A 21,344-nucleotide genomic window follows, 5' to 3' on the forward strand; every position below is an offset into this window, starting at 1 on the left:
ACAGTTGTCGGCCTGTATCCTGTGGCTTTTGGCAAGTGAGACCTGCTTAATATAAGGTGTCAATAAAGCAAAGCTATGGTATCTAAAAATAATCCACTCTAATCCCCCAGGACGCTCAGTTAGCGTGCCCGGTGTTCTCGCGGGGTCCACAATCTTATGCAGCAGCTCCTCCTTTTTTCCAAAAGAAGAAACAGCAACCTGAGGATTAAGGTGACTTGCTAACGTTCACCAAGTTCAGAAGAAGAGCAAAGAGCTTGTTCTATTGTTCTTTATTATTCAAGATAGGAATGTCAAGTGCATTTGAAATCACTGTCATTATTAATGCAACATGCTCTAGGTTTCAAAGGTTAAAACTGAATGTTTTTTCTTGGGAGTCTCAGAATTGCAACTTGTTTTATTTTTACACATTTCCAAAACAGATCAGTTGAAAGATCAAAGAGGTCTGTGTTCACATGACATGAAAAATCTGAAGAGAGTAGCAAGAACACACTTCATTGTGTCACACAGGAGACGAGCGACGCCTTTCACCTCCGAGAGTCTGAAGCCGCCAGAACTGACTGAGCGGTGGTTCGCCTCTATTCCAGGAGGCCCTGATGTTGGCTGGGACAACCGGAGAAGCAGCAGTTTTGGTCTCAGTGGGGGTTGTATGGACGCCCACAGATGCGCCCACCCACCAGCGTGGGGAATGAGGCAAGGCAGGTGTTTATTCCAAGTGTCCCTGATCTCTGTGGAGGGATCTGGGCTTTGAGTGGAGGTTTGTGAGTGGGGAGGAAATGGGGAATTCCTGTCAACTTCAACGCTGCTGCATTGACAGAGGTGGCGATGTGTTATATCTTGATAGAACACCAGGCCTCTGATCTAGTCTGACGTCTCTGCCACTCACCGCCCCCCTGAGGCTGCAGCAAAACACACACCACACAGCTACGACTCCGTTGCACTTGCTGGTTTTCAGTGGCGTCTTTAACACCCCGGGGACGTCTGTGCTTTATCAGGCTGCGGGGGGCTGATGCTCCTCCCCAGGCCCTGTGTCTCTCCACCTGCTACTCCTTCTCCCTCTCTCGCAGCTGCTCTCTTTTCCTACAGCCTGCATGAAAAAATGAAAAGGAAATCAGTTCTGATGAATCACAGAGGCGCCTTTTGGTTCTAAAGGGAGCTGAGCTGAATTCGGCAACCACATGGCCAGCAGTGTGCGAATGGGATTCAGTTCAAGACAAGACAAGAAGATTCCAGTGGAGACAGCAGTGACCCTGCCCCTCCCACCGCCCAGGTAACTTGTTTGTCCTTTGCTCGAACAGCTGATCACGTATGTGCACACAGGTGTGAGTGAACATGTGATATGCACTCATATGTGAACAATGTACACAAGACCATGCACACACATGCATGTTCGTGTGCATTTGCCACTTGTGTGCCTGCATGTGTAGCATGTCTGTGTATGTGTGCACGTGTGCACATGCATGTGCGTGGTCATGCACACCTTGTGTTCTATATGTATGTTCGTGTGTGTTTGTACATATGTGTCTTTGTGTGCATGTCTCTACATGTGTGTACATGTGCCTCTACATGTGTGTACATGTGCGTATATGTGTGGTGTGTGCGTGTGTGTGTGGCTCGGTTGTGTCTGACTCTCGGCAACCCTGTGGACTATAGCCCTCCAATTTCCTCTCCTGGGATTCTCCAGGCAAGAATACTGGAATGGGTTGCCATTTCTTCCTCCAGGGGATCTTCCTGACCCAGGGATCAAACCCACATCCCCTGCGTCTCCCGCATTGTAGGTGGGTTCTTTACTGCTGTGCCACTGGGGAAGCCATTTGTTAATTTAGTCTCCAAACATCTAAGTCAGTCTTTCTTAAATTTTTATATGGATATAAATTTTTAAATTCCTTAACATGGACCTTTGTGCAGTTATCTGGGTCATTCCCTCCAAGCGAGGGTTTAATTGCTTCACATCTGGAATACGTCAAGTTTACCGTTTTTGGAATTGTGTCATGAACGTTCCTTCCCTGAGTCAGTTCAAGAATCTGCTGCCAGCGTGATGCTCTCTGGTTACACGGTTCCTTCGAGTTCTGACTCCATGGACATAAGTTCTTCTAGTTAAGGCTTCCTTCTCTTACCTCTGTTTGCATATTGTCCTTCCCTTCATCTTTCCCCACTGCCTCTGTCTCACATTCTTTCCAGGGTCTCATCTTGGCCAGCGTCCTTTGGGCAGTGGAAGCAGAGGCCACGGCGTCAGTCAGTCGGACCGCTGGTCCCAGCTCCAGTTACTCGTTCAGTTAAAGCGATGTTCGGAGGAAGCTTCATTTATTTGGTCCTGGACTTCTCCACAGTTAACAACATTTAGGCATATTAATCTAATCACACAGCTGTTTAGACTAAAACCAAGGCAGTTTACGTCAGTCATTTTGCAAACTGCAAAGTTCAGATCTAGCAGTCGTCGTTGTTCAGTCATGTCCGACTCTTAGCGACCCCGTGGACTGCAGCACACCAGGCTTCCCTGTCCTTTGCCATCTCCCAGAGTTTGCTCAAACTCATGTCCATCGAGTCGGTGATGCCATCCAACCATCTCATCCTCTGTCACTCCATTCTCCTCCTGGTCTCAATCATTCCCAGCATCAGGGTCTTTTCCAATGAGTTGACTCGTCTCATCAGGTGGCCAAAATATTGGAGCTTCAGCTTCAGCATCAGTCCTTCCAGTGAATATTCAGTGTTGATTTCCTTCAGGATTGACTGGTTTGATCTCCTATCCAAGGGACTCTCAACAGTCTTCTCCAACACCAGAGTTTGAAAGCACCAATTCTGTGGCGCTCAGCCTTCTTTATGGTCCAACTCTTACATCCATCCATACATGACTACTGGAAAAGCCATAGTGTTAATTATGTGGATCTTTGGTGGCAAAGTGATGTCTTTGCTTTTTAATATGCTGTCTAGGTTTGTCACAGCTTTTCTTCCAAGGCCAATCATCTTTTTATTTCACGGCTGCAGTCACCAACCACAGTGATTTTGAAGCCTAAGAAAATAAAATCTGTCACTGTTTCCATTGTTTCTCCATCTATTTGTCATGAAGTGACGGGGCTGGATGCCATGATCTTAGTTTTTTTGAACATTGAGTTTTAAGCCAGCTTTTTCACTCTCCTCTTTCACCCTCACCAAGAGGCTCCTTAGTTCCTCTTTGCTTTCTGCCATTATAGTGGAATCATTATGTGTATCGCAGGTTATTGATATTTCTCCTGGCAATCTTGATTCCAGCTTGTGAGTCATCCAGCCTGGCATTTTGCATGGTGTACTCTACATATGTTAAATAAGCAAAGTGACAATACATAGCCTGTTGTACTCTTTTCCTAATTTTGAACCAGTCTGTTGTTCCAGGTCTGGTTCTAATTGTTACTGCTTGACCTGCATACAGGTTTCTCAGAAGACAGGTAAGGTGATCTGGTATTCCCATCTCTTTAAGAATTTTCCGGTTTGTTGCAATACACACAGTCAAAGGCTTCAGTGTAGACAATGAAGCAGATGTTTTCTTGGAATTCTCTTGCTTTCTGTATGATCCAATGAATGTTGGCAATTTGATCTCTGGTTCCTCTGCCTTTTATAAATCCAGCTTGAACATCTGAAAGTTCTTGGTTCACATACTGCTGAAGTCTTAGCTTGAAGGATTTTGAGCATTACTTTGCTAGCAAGTGAAATCAGTGCAATTGTATCTTCACTTAATTATAAAATCCTCCACTCCTTGCTTCTTCCTTGATTGTTGACCTGGATATTGAACTAATTTTATCCTTTCTATTTAAAGAAATTATTATGTGTGAAGTTGCTAGTATTAGACTATTTCACCTATAAGAAAGTCACTTTCGTGTGGTTTATCCTACTAATTAAAAATATAGCAAAGTGGTGCATTTGCTTGGCTAAGACCTAAACATGCCATTGGATGAGCAACGTAAAAGTGTTACTCATGTCTCATTTTGCTGAGGGTTAGTTTCTCAAGAATAAGCATATCTGCTTGTTTACTTTCATCTTTCTTTTTGCCTTGAGATGCTTTCCCTTAAATGTCTGGTGATCCTTTATTTCCTGTTCAAACTTAACATTGTCACATCAAAAAGGTGAACAGACTCTACACTGTCATTAGTAAAGTTTGTCTTTAGTAAGGGGCTTGCTTTGGGGAAATTTGATAGGGAGTGCTCACTAAGCTCAAATTTCCCAAACATTAGAAAGTGATGTCTAGACTTCTTTGTTTCTCTAGAGTAAAGTCCCCCATCTCCTCTTGGGAACAGGGTGCATGCATGCTGGTGCTTTGCTCACTGGTAGCTGGGAGGACAGGCTCGCAGGGAGGGTTGAGGCGGGTCCTGTTCCAGGCGCAGGTTTTCATAAAACCCTCTGTTTGCAGAGGGGTGTCTCTTTTCTGCTCTGGATGCCCTGAGTCTCAGTGTCCAGAGCTCCTCCCATGTATGTGGGTTGTGGTTTCCTTCACTTTGTGTGAGCTTCAAGGCACCTGCTGTGAAAGAGACACTGTAATGACGCTGCTTTCCTGGAAGCAAAGGGCAATAAGGGGGATATTTGGTTCTCATCTTTAAGCTGGAAGGTTTCTCCTCTGACAGTAAAACTTGAGAACACATGCAGTAACTTAACTTTTGGGACAATTTTAACATTTTAAGGCACCAACTTTTTGTGTTTCCTGAAAGTGGTGATAAGAGAAGAGTTGATTATTTAGCTTCGGCTTTGTTTCAAATATATTATGCCAATCCTGTGTCATATTGTTTACCCTCAGAAAATACAAATTAAATTTTGATATAGGGTTTTCTTGGAAAAAATTACTTAACTACTCTTTAATGCCCTACTTAAGGTGTAACCAAATTTTATTTGAGAAAAAAAATTTATTCTTTTCTCTATATAAATTTTTCCCCAGATAAAGATATTGTACTTTGCAAAACATATAACATATATTATTTGGGGATTCTAAATGTCTTTATTGGTTTTCATGAAACATTTGGTTAAGACAAAATGACCTGGCATCACCACCTCTATGGACCTGAGTTTGAGCAAGCTCTGGGAGACGGTGAAGGACAGGGAAGCCCGGGGTGCTGCAGTCCATGGGGTCACAAAGAGTCAGACACGACTGAGCGACTGAACAAGACACCTGAGCATCTGGCTGGGAACAAGGAAGGAACGGGGAATTCTTAAGGAAAACAAGGAGAAGGTGGTGACTCTCACTGTCACCCTTTCCCAGAGGCATAAACTGAGCCTTAGAAAATTTTCAAGTGGAATTGAAATGGGTGCCTGATTTTATATTCTGTAGCTGAACGTTCTTTCTCTTCCATCCTGAATTTCTTGGCCAAGGCTACTTGTGAGCGTCGGCCTCGCACACTGAGCACACATTCGCGCTTCTTCTCTTTCGTCGGTGTGTAGCAGGTAGATTTGAGAGGAGTCTGTGTGGCCAAGTCCCCGCGCTCGGCACGGGGTGCCCAGGGGCCTCTGTTCTGGGCCGCGTCCCTACCATTCTCACGCCGCCCCCTTGTGGCCGACGTTCAGTCCGTAGAGAAGACTCTAGGACGCTTATCAGCGTCCCCCGCCTCCGGGGAAATACGTTCCTGCGCATGGCTGTGTGCTGAGTCGCTGTAGTCCTGTCTGACTCTTTATGACCTTAGGGACCACAGCCCGCCAGGCTCCTCGGTCCATGGGACTCTCCAGGCAAGAAGACTGGAGTGGGTTGCCATGTGAAAGTGAAGGTGTTAGTTACCAAGTCTGTCCAACTCTTACCCAAATAGGTGCCCACATAGAGGTAAATTATCTGCTTAGATTAGTGATACCTGAGAGGTTGAATACCTTTGATGTTATCAGAGTAGTTTTCAAAATGTGTTGAGAGAATTCCAAGGAGCTTCTTAAGGTCTAAATTTTATTTTATTTTTTTAATTTTTATTTTATTTTTTAACTTTACAATATTGTATTGGTCTAAATTTTATATTTAAATTCCTGTTTAACCATTGTGTTTCCTCCATTCCTGGCATGTTTTTCATGTTTTAATATTCCTGAAGTCAAGATGTGCATGACAGTTGATGCAGTGAGGTCTCTGGTCACTAGGAAGAAGTATCCACTCATGGGTGGTGACTGTTCAGTTAAAAGGATCTCAGCATCGAGAGCATTCAGGCCGTGATCATTACCTATTCCTCAAAGTTTAGAGGCAAGAGGACCACATATCTTTCTTTTTAGAAGTCAAATTATATCCAGTGGAAGCTCCCACGTGCCGGGATGTGGAAAATTCCAGTTCACAAGTTTATTTTCATCTTCTGCGCCAGGGCACCGGCCTCGTGTGCACCCCAGGGAAGCCCCACAGGATCCTGGTCCTCCTCCGGGGCATCGCCTCGCTCCCGGACCTGTGACCCCCACGTGCTGGCCCCTCACGGGACAGGAGAGGGCCGGCTGCCCTGGGCTCCTGGGAGGGTGCTCCTCAGAGGACTTCTTGGAGCTCAGATGCTGGTGGCACCTCTCTCCTTAAACTGTGGTCCAAATTATATTTTGTCTCAGGGTGGTCCTCCTGCCTCCTGCCCATACCCTGGGATCACGTGAACCTGACCCGTTACAGTGATAGCCTCGCTCTTGTGCGCCTGTATGGATGCTGTCCTCCAAACTTCATTCCTGTATTGGAGCCGGTAGAAAATATAACTAAATAGTCGCTCCATTTCTATAGCTACTATCAATTATAGTTTGTGTTTTTTATCTCTATTTGTCATGCCAATGGCCTTTTTTTTTCCCTTTCAGTTTATCCAACTGAAATAACTTCTGCCCAGGGAGCAAAGCACTCAATCTTTTGACAGTTGTTAGGTTAACTTTTGCAACTTTTCCTGATATAAACTGAACTTGCATGGTTTTGCTTCCCACACTTGCTTTCATATAATATCTGGCTAATGTTTCTCTGGTCAATAACACTGGGGTGCTTACTTTTATGTGTCAACTTGAGGGCTAAAAGTGTGCAGAGTAAGGGTTATTTCTGGGCGTGTCTGTGAGGGTGTTTCTGGATGCAGGTAGCACTTGAATCAGTGGAATCAGCCATGCAGACAGCCCTCCCCCCACAGTGGGCATCGTCTCGTCTGTTGAAGGCCTGGACAGAAGCCAAGGCAGAAGGAGGAGGGCGTACCCCTTTGCTTCCTGCCCTCCGGGACTTGGCGGGGCTTGGGGGAGCTCCTTCAACGAGAATACCCAGGCCAGAGCCGGCAGCATCCTCAGCCAGGGCAGGAGCAAGGGGGTGACAGCCCTGCGCTGAGGAGTAGTTGCTGTCAGCAGCTGGCAGGATTTCTCCCAGATAAGGTTTCAGGCTGCTTTGTCTCCTGTTTTCTGGTTTAAACATTATGCTCTACATACCTCTTATATATAAAAATACTAGACATTCATTGGCTATATCCCATCTCATCTAACCAAAACATATGCTTTATTTAAACCAGTTTCTTAGTTGGGAGGCTTTTAATAACTTTATTTCTTCTTCACTTTCTGTCTTATATATCTTCATACAAATGTGCCTAAACAAATGTGATCATTTACTTTGGATGGATACAGCAAAGTGGAGTTAATTAGACAAAGACTATGAACTTTCTAATAGTTGAAATTTATATTGTTGCTTTTCTCATCGGACAGATAGTGCCAGTGTATGTGTGGTTCACTGAGCTTCCCTCGTGGCTCAGTGGTAAAGAATCCGCCGGCCAATGTAGGAGATGCGGTTTGATCCCTGAGTGCGAAGATCCTCTGAAGAAAGAAATGCAACCCACTCCAGTATTCTTGCCTGGAAAGATTCCATGGACAGAGGAGCCTGAAGGGCTCCATGGGGTCATCAAAGGGTCAGACACGGCTTAGTGACTAAACAACAGCACGTATGGTTTATCACCAACGTGCTGACAACATCGCTTTCTAACTTTTTAAAGTTCACAAACTGCAAATGTTTTGCTCTCATTTTATTAATTCTTTGTAAATGATATTTTATGTTTTTTAAATTACACTGCCCAGTTTCATAGTGTTTATGAATCATTTCTAATTGCAAGTCCCTGACTCGGAGGTTACTGTCTGGAGAATTTAACCCTGAGGTCCTTAGTGGGAGTTATAGCTGCTCTATATTGTTACAGACCCTCATGTGTGAAGCTTGTCTCTCCTTCATTTCGAGGGTCCTGTGAGTTACCAGTACCACCTAGGCTTGGTTTAGCACGACGGCTATCCAGCCTGTCACTGAGACACTCTCAGCCCTGTGCTCCTGGTGGATACTGGACTGTCTTCTTCAGATTACTTTCCAGCGTCCAGATACACGATGGCATCACAAGCTGGGGAAGCTAACTCGTAGTTTCTGATCACTGTGTTTTCAGGTCAAGAGGAGGCTTATTTTCTAAAGGCTCAGATCTCTAAACACTGACTCCAAGGGAAAATGAGCGTGCTTGCTCTAAGTTGACCTTGTTTTAATAGAAACAGCAGCAATGCTCTGAGCCACTGTAAGTCACTGGCTTGATGTAAATTAACCAAAGAATTCTTTGGGTATGGTTTAATCATTCCAGCTGTCCAGAAGCCTGGGGATGAAAAGGACTATGGTAAGCTATAATAGGCATTTTTAGGGTTTTAGAGAGCCCTGCGTTACCACAGAAGCAAAATGGTCTCCCTGCTGGATTCTAGATGGTTAGGGCGATGCAGTCCAGGAAGAACTGGAGTGATGTAATTCAGTAAGACCTTGATCACATGTCAGCAGCGTTTATTTTAGCCATTCAAAATACTTCCTTACCTTCTGATGGCAGAATTTCTAGAAAGCCCATTTCCGCCAAGTCCCAAGTCATGATGACCCTGGTGAGCTTCCCTGCCTTGGATTAATGTTCTTCAAGGGTAGTGTTTCTGACAAATGGCACTCCTTTATGTCATTTCCTGAATTAATTGACCCTATTACAAGTGTGGTAAGAGTCCAAGATTTCCAGTATATACTTTTGTTCGAATGAGCTTGCTTGCGGCATGAAGAAGCCCCCGAGCACACAGTGGCTGGGACAGGCCCCTCTGCCTGGGTGTCCCTCGAGGATAAGCACTGTGAAGTCAGCACATGGACTGGGAGCGCCGGAGGAGCCAGGCAGAGGGCACTTGTGTCCCTGAGGGGAGTTTTTCGTACGTTGCTTTCACATATTTACATACTTTGTATTCTTGAGATCATAATTTTGTAGTATTTTAAAATCAGTCATTTTCACCCTCTTTTTACTAAACATATTCCAAATTTCTATACAGTCCTGTATTTGTGAACAGTAACTAAATAAGTTTTAAGAACTAAACCTGATGACTCTCCACGGGTGTATGCTGGGAAGCTGTGATTGGTGCGCAGAGGTTAGGGTGTCCCTTGTAGCTCTGGCCCTGAGGAATGGCACCCAGTGCCAGTGGGTGCAGCTGAGTCTTCTCTGGGGTCTCCACGTCTCCCCCGCCCCCCATTTTTGCCTCAGTGCTCACACTAGGAGTGCTTCGGTGTTTAATATAATTTATTCAACACTGTATTTATAAAGCAAATTATGTAAGCGCGTGCATGCAGGTTGTAGGTCTTTGCAGAGTGCCTCACTTCTGCAAAACGTAGGCTCCATGGCTGTGTGAGTGGCCACACAGACTCTGACTCTGCCCTGAGTGGGGCCCCTCTTCCTCGCCTCAGGAGGGTTGTGTGCGCGTTCTCTGGAAGTGCCCCTTTTTGTTTGCTGATAGATTTAAACAGGCCCTACTGTCAGCATCCAAAATCACTGCAGATGGTGACTGCAGCCATGAAATTAAAAGATGCTTACTCCTTGGAAGAAAAGTTATGACCAACCTAGATAGCATATTCAAAAGCAGAAACATTACTTTGCCAACAAAGGTCCATCTAGTCAAGGCTATGGTTTTCCCAGTAGTCTTGTATGGATGTGAGAGTTGGACGGTGAAGAAAGCTGAACGCTGAAGAATTGATGCTTTTGAACTGTGGTGTTGGAGCAGACTCTTGAGATTCCCTTGGACTGCAAGAAGATCCAACCAGTCCATCCTAAAGGAGATCAGTCCTGGGTGTTCATTGGAAGGACTGATGTTGAAGCTGAAACTCCAGTACTTTGGCCACCTCATGCGAAGAGTTGACTCACTGGAAAAGACCCTAATGCTGGGAAGGATTGGGGGCAGGAGGAGAAGGGGACAACAGAGGATGAGATGGCTGGATGGCATCACTGACTCCATAGACGTGAGTCTGAGTGAACTCCAGGAGTTGGTGATGGACAGGGAGGCCTGGCGTGCTGTGATTCATGGGGTTGCAAAGAGTCAGACACAACTGAGCGACTGAACTCAACTGAACTGATTGTCAGCATCATGACACTTGCACCAAAGGGCTATAACTCATAAGTAGCACTAGAATTTTCCCATTAACACAGTATGTCTAAAATCTTGAGGTTTTGCAAGGTTATGATGTTACAAGTTGATCTTCCTTACTTCCTTCAAAAATTAAAACAGAATGCAGTGCTTTTCTTTGCTTTTACAATAAGGAAGAAGTGGCGCGGCTGCCGAGTCAGCTGAGAACGTCTGCTGGCGGCTGTGCACTTACAGGTGTCAGGGCGCCACTCCTGCCTCAGAAGGTCCTAGCTGAAGTCACCGCAGCCCAAGTGTCCGCTTTCTCCAGTTCCTCAACAACGGGAAAAATGTTTCTTTGAGTAATTTGGAATTCCTGCAGCTTAATTCCGAAAATACAGAAGTCTAGCATTAATTATCCTGGCCATTTGGAACCGGAGGCAGTGCTGACCTGTGACCGAAGCCCAGGCCTGGAAGGTCGGCAGTGGAGAGATCAGAGCACATGCTCCTGTTCGGAGTCCTCCCTGGAGGGCGGCAGCTGCGCCCCACAGTGCCCACGAGGCCTGGTCCCGGGCTCATCCTACAGCTCCAGGCCTGGTCCTCCAGGGGGTACTGAGTTCTCTTGAGGCCGTTATTCCAATGAACTGTGCTGTCCAGCTCAGCAAGTCCTGAGCCTGTCATCACACAGCTTTACAGATCATCGTTAGGATATGAGCCACGTGTGGAGCATTAAGACATAATGGTCATGCATCAGCCAAGCCATTCAGTTCTAGATGTGTCTCTTCACATGAACGACCCGACCCTACAAGTGAGTTTTATTTCTGCTCGCAGATTTCTGGGCTTTGACACAATTCCAGGTGAACAGAAGCACAGAATCTCCATGCTTTTTAAAAAAATGTCTTAGAGAATTAGTGAAAAAAACATAAATATTCAATTTCTGTGGAAAGCAGAAACTACCAACATTATGAGCACTGCCATTACTGAAACTCACCTCTTTTCAGCCCTCTGGTAAGTTGAGCTTTTCAAGTCCCTGATTCAGGTTACTTTTCTAAGCTAAGAATGAGAGGAGACTCAGAAAGCACAAGAAGTATAGACTGTCACCAGAACATGACATTTTAACTGGTTACTTTTCATTGCCTTTCAAAAGTTATTTAGGTAACAACCCTGATGGCTCAGTTGGTAAAGAGACTGCCTGCAATGCAGGTAGACCTGTGTTTGACCCCTGGGTCAGGAAGATCCCTGGAGAAGGAAATGGCACCCTCTCCAATATTCTTGCCTGGGAATTCCCATGGACAGAGGAGTCTGGTGGGCTACAGCCCATGGAGTTGCGAGAGTCAGACACGACTTACAACTAAACCAGTACTGGTTTATTCAAATTGTCAACCAAACATTAGTTAGCAGGAAACCTTTACCGACTTAAGAGCATACACTTTTATCTCTTGTTAAAAGAGGCTATCTCTGGAAACTCGGCACAACCTCTTCCAGTTAAGAAATCTCTTCACAAACAGCAATAAAGTCACTGATGGAAAATATGGGTTTCCTGGTTAAATTCTGTAAGTCCCAGCTGCCTGTGGTGATTTATAACTGCTGTTCTTGGTTTATACTTCGGCTTCTGCCAAGTGGGCTGGCCCACAGTTTAAACTCCTTCAGGATTTTGTCTTGTCTTACTCTCTGTAGTCCATAGTATCTCCCTTAATGCCAAAACATAACGAGTCACACTTTATCATCTCTCTTGTGTCTGACTCCATGAAAGGTTTTCAGGGCATAAATATGAATAAGACTTGGTGGATACATGTATATGTATAACTGATCCACTTTGCTGTTCATCTGAAACTAATCAGTTCTGTTCAGTTCAGTCACTCAGTCATGTCCAGCTCTTTGTGACCCCTTGGACTCCAGCACACCAGGCTTCCCTGTCCATCACCAACTCCCGGAGTTTGCTCAAACTCAGGTACATCTGGTCAGTGATGCCATCCGACCATCTTTCCCAGCGTCAGGGTCTTTTCCAACGAGTCAGTTGTTACCATCAGGTGGCCAAAGTATCAGAGTTTCGTTTTCAGCATCAGTCCTTTCAATGAGTATTCAGGACTGATTTCTTTAGGATTCTCTGATTTGATCTCCTTGCAGTCCAAGGGACTCTCAAGAGTCTTCTCCAACACCACAGTTCAAAAGCATCAGTTTTTCAGCGCTCAGCTTTCTTTATGGCCCAACTCTCACATCCATACATGCTGCTGCTGCTAAGTCGCTTCAGTTGTGCCTGACTCTGTGTGACCCCATAGACGGCAGCCCACCAGGCTCCCCCATCTCTGGGATTCTCCAGGCAAGAACACTGGAGTGGGTTGCCATTTCCTTCTCCAATGTGTGAAAGTGAAAAGTGAAAGTGAAGTCGCTCAGTCGTGTCCGACTCGTAGCGACCCCATGGACTGCAGCCTACCAGGCTCCTCCATCCATGGGATTTTCTAGGCAAGAGTACTGGAGTGGCTTGCCATTGCCTTCTCCCATAGCTTTGACTAGCTGGACCTTTGTTGGCAAAGTAATATCTCTGATTTTTAATCTACTGTCTAGGTTGGTGATAGCTTTTCTTCCAAGGAGCAAACATCATTTAATTTCATGGCTGCAATCACCATCTGCAGTGATTTGGAACCCAAGAAAATAAAGTCTCTCACTGTTTCTATTGTTTCCCCATCTATTTCTATGAAATGATGGGACTGGATGCCATGATCTTCATTTTTTGAAAGTTGAGTTTTAAGCCAGCTTTTTCACTTTCCTCTTTCACCTTCATCAAGAGGCTCTTTAGTTTCTCTTCATTTCTGCCGTAAGGGTGGTGTCATCTGCTTTTCTGAGGTTACTGATATTTCTCCTGGCAATCTTGATTCCAGCTTGTGCTTCATCCAGCCTGGCATTTCATATGATGTACTTTGCATGTAAGTTAAATAAGCAGGATAATGATGTACAAGCTTGACCTACTCATTTCCCAATTTGGAACCAGTCAATCTGTTGTCCATGTCCACTTCTAACTGTTTCTTCCTGACCTGCATACAGATTTCTCAGGAGGCAGGTAAGGTGATCTGGTATTCCCATCTCTTGAAGAATTTTCCACAATTTGTTGTGATCCACATAGTCACAGGCTTTGGTGTAGTCAATAACAGAAATAGACATTTTTCTGGAATTCTTTTGCTTTTTCTATGATCTAAAGGATGTTGGCAATTTGATCTCTGGTTCCTCTGCCTTTTCTAAAACCAGCTTGAACATCTGGAAATTCTTGGTTCATGTACTGTTGAAACCTAGCTTGGAGAATTTTGAGCATTGCTTTGCTAGCATGTAAAATGAGTGCAATTGTGTGGTAGTTTGAACATCTTTGGCATTGCCTTTCTTTGGATTTAGAGTGAAAACTGACCTTTTCCAGTCCTGTGGCCACTGCTGAGTTTTCCAAATTTGCTGGCATATTGAGTGCAGCACTTTCACAGCATCATCTTTCAGGATTCGAAATAGCTCAACTGGAATTCCATCACCTCCATTAGCTTTGTTTGTAGTGATGCTTCCTAGGGCCCACTTGACTTCACATTCCAGGATGTCTGGCTCTAGGTGAGTGATCACACCATTGTGGTTATCTGGGTCATGAAGATGTTTTTTGTACAGTTCTTCTGTGTATTCTTGCCACCTCTTCTTAATATCTTCTGCTTCTGTTAGGTTCATATAATTTCTGTCCTTTATTGTGCCCATTTTTGTGTGAAATGTTCCTTGGCATCTCTTATTTTCTTGAAGAAATCTCTAGTTTTTCTCATTCTATTGTTTTCCTCTATTTCTTTGCATTGATCACTTAGGAAGGCTTTTTTTTAAAATCTCTCCTTGCTATTTTTGGAACTCTGCATTCAAATATGTATATCTTTCCTTTTTTCCTTTGCCTTTCACTTCTTTTCTTTTCTCAGCTTTTGTAAGGCCTCCTCATACAACCATTTTGTCTTTTTGCATTTTTCTTTTTTGGGGACAGTCTTGATCACCACCTCCTGTACAATGTCATGAACTTCTGTCCATAGTTCTTCGGGCACTCAGATCTAATCCCATGAATCTATTTGTCATTTCCACTGTATAATCGAAAGGGATATGATTTAGGTCATACCTATATGGTCTTGTGGTTTTCCCTACTTTCTTCAATTTAAGTATGAAATTGGCAATAAGGAGTTCATGATCTGAGCCACGGGAAGCTCCCAGTCTTGTTTTTGCTGACTGTATAGAGCTTCTCCATCTTTGGCTGCAAGGAATATAATCAATCTGACTTTATTGACTGGGGCTAGAAACGGTCACCACATTAATCAGTCAGATGGTTTTGACCATCTGGTGATGTCCCTGGGTAGAGTCCATGTTTTGCTTACATGTCATATTTCTAAGGAGTGGGCATCATACTTCCAACTCCAGGGTTACAGACCCATTGTCTTTCCACCTTCCTGGAAAAGAGTTCATCCTTCTGGGAACTCTGTCTTTCCCCAAGCTGTAATTACCCAACTTGGAGTCATGCCCTGTTTTGGATCTGTAAGAGATCATCGAGTACTTATCCCAGCTTGTCACAGATCCAGGAACCAAGGCCCCAGAAAAGTTTAGGGTTTTCTCAGGTTTCTAAAGCCAAATCATGGCAGAGGAAAGGTTGGAACTAAATGTGCTGGCTTCTAGGCCTGCAGTTGTGTTGTGTGCTCTGGATATCCTAGTTGGATATCATTTTGACAGCTGTAGTTCTTTCCTCTAATGCAGTATAGCAGAAGGTTGTTTAAAATTGACTCACAGTGAGTCAGAAAGAGAACAACGTTTAAGTCATTAGAGTGTTGCAAAACGACAGAAACAAATGTGTACCCTGTTAGAGGATTGTGTGGGGAACGTTTCTAGCCCCAGTAATGGCATATGAAGCGCTGCTCTTTGCTCTTCTCCTCTTTCTGTGGCACTGCATTTGTCCTTCAGAAATGTAGCTGTGAGCTGCACAGAACCAGCTCTGTCCCTCAGCGTTCCCTTCACCATGGCAGGTGTTTTGTACTAATCAGGAAAAAAATGTACTTATTGCATGTATAGATTGTTTCTTTTTGAGCTTGCAACTATACAGTAATGCTCTTTTAGCAGACCAATGTTTCTATGATTATCAGTAACTGCCTTTAGCTCACAGAACACTTCACAGACAAGCAAGCAAAATATCAAGGAACCTGGCTCTAATTTTAACCTCAATCGGCAGTTTCTACATGTCCACAGCAATGGATTTTGATGATAATGAAAGGTGCAAGCAATCCCAGGTATTCCTTGGTTTGCAAATCACCAGGGGCCTCTGTTATAGTGAGTATGGAGCCCCTTCCTTCTGTTAATAGGCTCCCCAACCTAATGTGCTAGGTACAGAGTGGGGAAGTTAGAAGTGGCGAACGGATTTAACTACTATGCTACTGGAAGACGTGGCTCACACTTCAAATCCTGGAAGAATCTGGTAAAACACAGGGTTGGCAAACTCCAGAAGCAAATCACTGAGCTCGGGTTACATCCACCTCTGACTGGCTCATCCTTCAGCTGTGCAAGAGACAGGGTGGCTCCTGCCACCAATTCTTTAAACTTTGCAGGAGGGCACATCCTACACACCTTTCCTGTCAGCTCTCCACTGGACTGTGGGTTCAGCAGGACGCTTCTCTCTCCAGATCCTGGAGCATAACACCCTACTCCTTAGATGGGGCTGTGTATAATGACTTCCTGCAGAGTGTATCACATGGGGGATACACTAACTTGGAGTGAATAAACCTGGTACACATGACCTCAGCAGGTGATGTAGGGCTACATCCACGAGACATGCTGTTGACCGTATGCACTCGTGGGATGATGCGATGGAAATGGCACTTTATCTTTGTGGCCTTCCTCCCAAACCACATAATCCCAATTTAATAGTGGAAAGGGGCATACCGCTTCTGAGTAAAGGTTATTACACAAAATTCTGAACCAGCACTCCTTAGTACTACAAGGCTGTGAAAACAAGAAACGTCTGAGAAACAGTCCTAGCCAAGAGAAGCTTGAGAAGAAATGATTACATCTATGCAATTTGATAGTTCAGCAGGATCTTGGAACAAGGACGTTAAGAGAAAATGAACCAAATCTGAACAAACTATTAACTTTAGTTAGTAACGATGCATCAGTATTGGTTCACTAATTGTGGCAAATATGCCACTAGTGTTAATAAGAGAAACCAAATATGAGGTGTAGGAAAGCTTTCTGTACTGTCTCTACAATTTTCCATAAATCTGAAACTATTCTAAAACAAAAATCTTATTGAAAAAATGGTCACATATATGTAGTTGCTATAGTGCTTTCTTTGGGCTCCCCGGTGGCTCAGTGGTAAAGCCCACCTGTGATGGCAGCGAGGCTCTTCCCCAGCGCTGACCCGGCCGGTGGGACCGCCTGTCTCCCCCCGCCCCCTGGGGCTGGAGCCCCCGCACCGGGAGACCCGCTCCCAAGGGCCCCAGTGGCTGCTGCGCCTGCGCAGCGGGATGCTGTTCGTGCGGCTGCTCCCTGCGCCCAGGGGGTCGAGTCCTGCCTTGACCCGCCATCCCGGGGGCCCCTCCAGCAGCCGCACCTCACGCCCTGGGCCAGGCCGCTGCTGTGCCGCCGTCCCTGGGCCCGTACGGTGGCGGTCCCACCCCACCGGGCCTGGGAGCCAGTTCCACTGGTTACCTGCACCCTCACACCTCACACTCGGGCGCCACTGCCGCAGCAGCTGTGCCTGTGCCCCAGGCTGCAGACCCGCAGAAGCCCCCGGACTCTCCTTACACCAGCTTCTCCGCTGCCCTCTGAGCCCTGGGGTGCCACACCCGTTGCCGAGAGGGATCCCCTGGCTGGAACCTGCCCTCATGGGAAAAGGAGAACACGAGGACACAGCAGCCTTTGCCGCCCACGTGACAGTGGTCTCCCCGAGACCCGGCAGCGCGGACTGGCGAGACCCCTGCAGCGCTCGCCAGCATATCCTGCACTGTGAGCCACAGAGACTTCACCCACCCTGCGCCCTCCTCAGGACTGGATCTTGTACCCACCCACCCCCACCCCAGCTGGTGCCCCCTCTTTCCCCACCAAAGTCCTAAAAGGCCAGAAGAGGGGGCTTCCCCTTCAGCTGTACAGTTGTGAGAAAATCATTGTTACAGGGACAGTGAGGACTAGTTATTAGCTATAACTACTGCATGATGGCAAACCTCTCCACCCGCAAAATGATGGAAAGCAGAAAGTGAATCCCACCAACAGTCCCCTGAACGTGCCAACACCGCTGCAGTGACAGAAAGTCAAAGAAACTTCAGTAATTATACAAGAAGGAGGCTAGGAGCTTTTCTTCTTCTATAAGCTGTAGAAATGGGAACCAATCTGGGTAAGTTCTCATCATAAATCATTCTTGTCTGAGAATTCAGCCCCTGGCACCCTCTTCCTGGGGGAGGAAAGGAGACTCCATCTGCAATCAGTAAATATTCCCTTTGAACTCGAAGGTGGAGGAGAGCTCTCCTTGTCTGAGTGTAAACAGCAAGACTGTTTCAGACTCATTAAGCCCTTGTTCTAGCTTTCAAACAAAAGTAGCCCTCGCTCCTTACATAAACCTTATGCCAGGAAGCAGTCTCATGTCAGTAGATAGAACATAAATACCAAGTCAGAAGGACCAGAAGAGACCAAGCAAAAGCAGAATTAAACACAGCTGTTTGAGAGCCAGCCTTTCAAACCATGGGATGTGAGGAGTCTGCTGACATCTATTAAATGAAACATCTATTAACAGGCTGTTAGCCAGTGTGATAAAGAGTAGTTACACTTCAGTGCCACGGTATAGACATGGAACCTGGTGTGATTTTTTTACACCCTTGAGCTCTGCCCCATATTCTCTGAGACCGTGAGAGAGAGACCATCTCTGCGTAGAAGAGGCACTGCAGCAATGTGACCCCAGGGGCAGAGTCTGAATGTCTGCTGCTCACTGCAGCCCCCGAGCCCATCACAGAAGCACTTTGAGTGCTACATCCTGACTTTTGGGTTACACATGCACATGTGTGTGACACACAGGATTTATTGGTCAGAACCGTATTCAGTATCAGGAATCTCATCAGCATCTGCGTCAGCGCCTGGCCCCCTCCTTCTCAGGCGCAGTCTTTATCGGAACAGAATCTTACAGACCTGGTTTGGATCCTGGCTAACCATTTAAAATGAAATGTGTGACTTTAGTTACACACACACACACACACACACAAAATGTCATGAAAATGTCACTGTTATTTCTAGAGGTCTCATACTAAAAATAAATCAACAATGCATAGGGCACTACTATATATAAAATAGGCAGCTAATAAGGACCTACCATACAGCACAGGAAACTCTACTCAGTGCTTTATAATGGCCTATAGCAGAAAAGAATCTATCATTAAAAAAGAGTAGGCATATGTCTATACACAACGATTAACTTTGCTGTATACCTGAAACTAATACAACGTTGTAAATCAACTGTACTCCAATAAAAATTTAAAAACAAAATCCTTAAAGGAAAGAGCAAAGAATGAAAAAGTGCAAAAAAAAAAAAAAATCCAACAATGCATGTGGAAAAGCAAAGCAAATCTCACCTTATGCTACAGCCCCAGGAGGTTAGCTGACGGGGTGTTTGTGGAGCATTGGTGATGAGAGTTTATGCTGCCTCGTGCCCGTTACTGAGCTAACCACAGAGACAGAGCATACACACAAGAGCAAACGCGGTCTGTTCTTCACACACGAGGAGAAGGAAGATAAATTTCTGGTATATTCTTAATTTTGACCTCTGGTTGCCATATTTATATCTCAAAAGTGAAAAATCTTGCTGATCAAATTTTACTACCTTTCTGTTCAATAACACAGAAAAGAATACGTTTAACACTTTATTTCATTCAACAAATACAATTCTAATCCAACTCAGGCTGATGCTGATATTAATCCCAACCTACTTTCTTTACCTGGAAACATCACGAATGGGCAGTCTGCTGGCTGGCACACTGTAGTACCGTTTGGAGTATTAGGAGTTACATTCTTCTTGGTTTTGTATTAGGAAGTTAAAGTTTAAAGGCTGTCTGAAAAATAGAAAATTTACTTACGCTATTTTTCTCTACGCTCTGGTGAATATCAGTTGCTACAACGTCAACAAGGAAAAAGTGAACAAGGTAGAGCTGCAGTAGCCGAGAACTCACGTGAGTGAGCCAGCCTGGACACCAGCTCTCGCCAAAAGCCCAGAGATGACTCAGCCGGCACAGCAGGACTCCAGGAACCTCGGACTTCACCGTCTGGTCTCTGCAGCGAAAGAAAGGAGTCACCAAGAGCTTTTTAAAACATAGCATATTCCTTTTGAGTATAATAATCAGTCATGACTTTCAGTTAGAAAAAATAATTTCAATTAAAAATAACCACAATTAAAAAGCAGAGACATCACATTGCTTACAAAGATTCTTAAAGTTTTTGTTTTTCTAGTCATCATGTAAGAGTTGGACCATAAAGAAGGCTGAGCACCGAAGAATTAAGGCTTTTAAATTGTGGTGCTGGAGAAGACTCTTGAGAGTCCCTTGGACTGCAAGATCAAACCAGTCCGTCCTAAAGGAAATCAATCCTGAATATTCATCGGAAGAACTGATGCTGAACTGAAGCTCCAATACTTTGGCCACCTGACACAAAGAGCCGACTCACTGGAAAAGACCCTGATGCTGGGAAAGATTGAGGGCAGGGGGGGAAGGAGACGACAGAGGATGAGATGGTTGGATGGCATCACCGACTCAATGGACATGAGTTTGGCTGAACTCTGGGAGACAGTGGAGGACAGAGGAGCCTGGTGTGCTGCAGTTCATGGTGTGTCAAAGATTTGGACATGACTTAGTGACTGAACAACATCGACATATGGGTATAAATATAGAGACAGACTTTTATAAAAAGTGGGATTAAATTAGAAATATTTCTTTACATATTGCTTATTTTATTCACACTGTATTACAACTGTGTTTTTGAAATAAAAGTGGAATTTGCCAAAATGCTAGACTCTGTTGAATTTTTTGTTTGTTCCTGGGGCATTTTGTAGTGCACCAACTCTTTTAACAAGGTCTAAAGGATAAACCATTTCAATCCTGAGACTTAACAAAATACTGCTCACCAGACAAAAATATAGAGTTGGAAAGATTTTTAAGTCAGATATCCAGATGCTTTGTCTATGAGTCTGAACAGTTGAACAGTTTGGAAACATCCTCATGCCTGGGGGAGTGTGTGTGTGTGTGTGTGTGTGTGTGTGTGTGCACATGTGCATGTGCACACGCTCCATTAGAGCCTTTGGATTAACATATAAATAATAAATGATTACTATCAGTAAGAAACATTTAAAACTTTAGCCCTGCCTTACTCAGTTCAGTTCAGTTCAGTCACTCAGTCATGTCCAACTCTTTGCAACCACATGGACTGCAGCACACCAGGCTTCCCTTTCCATCACCAACTCCCGGAGCCTACTCAAACTCATGTCCTTCCTGTCCATGATGCCTTTCAACCATCTCATCCTTTGTCATCCCCTTCTCCTCTCACCTTCAATCTTTCCCAGCAACAGGGTCTTTTCAAATGAGTCGGTTCTTTGCATCAGGTAGCCAAAGTATTGGAGTTTAAGCTTCAGCATCAGTCCTTCCAATGAATAGTCAGGACTGATTTCCTTTAGGATTGACTGGTTGGATCTCCTTGCAGTCTAAAGGACTCTCAAGAGTCTTCTCCAACACCACAGTTCAAAAGCACCAATTCTTCAGCACTCAGCTTTCTTTGTAGTCCAACTGTCACATCCATACATGACTACTGCAAAAACCATAGCTTTGACTAGATGGACCTTTGTCAGCAAAGTGATGTCTCTGCTTTTTAATATGCTGTCTAGGTTGGTCATAGCTTTTCTTCCAAGGAGCAAGAGTCTTTTAATTTCATGGCTGCAATCACCATCTGCAGTGATTTTTGAGCCCAAGAAAATAAAGTCTGACACTGTTTCCACTGTTTCTCCATCTATTTGCCATGAAGTGATGGGACCAGATGCCATGATCTTAGTTTTCTGA

The 21,344-nt window shown here is 44.8% G+C and overlaps 1 long non-coding RNA gene across 1 annotated transcript; it reads right to left on the minus strand.

Annotated features, from left to right (window-relative positions):
- Positions 1-252: 252 nt before the first annotated feature.
- On the minus strand, positions 253-19,576 carry LOC147367940 (uncharacterized). Its single transcript, XR_015168808.1, has 2 exons — positions 19,473-19,576; positions 253-1,084 (listed from the first exon to the last, which is right to left on the minus strand). It is a non-coding gene; the product is annotated as an uncharacterized LOC147367940 (long non-coding RNA).
- Between the last annotated feature and the right edge of the window lie 1,768 nt (positions 19,577-21,344).

This window comes from Bos grunniens, chromosome 8, assembly GCF_055505025.1.
Source record: "Bos grunniens cultivar Pamir isolate PY7600 chromosome 8, Bosgru_T2T1.0, whole genome shotgun sequence".
In the NCBI taxonomy this organism is placed as follows: domain Eukaryota; kingdom Metazoa; phylum Chordata; class Mammalia; order Artiodactyla; family Bovidae; genus Bos; species Bos grunniens.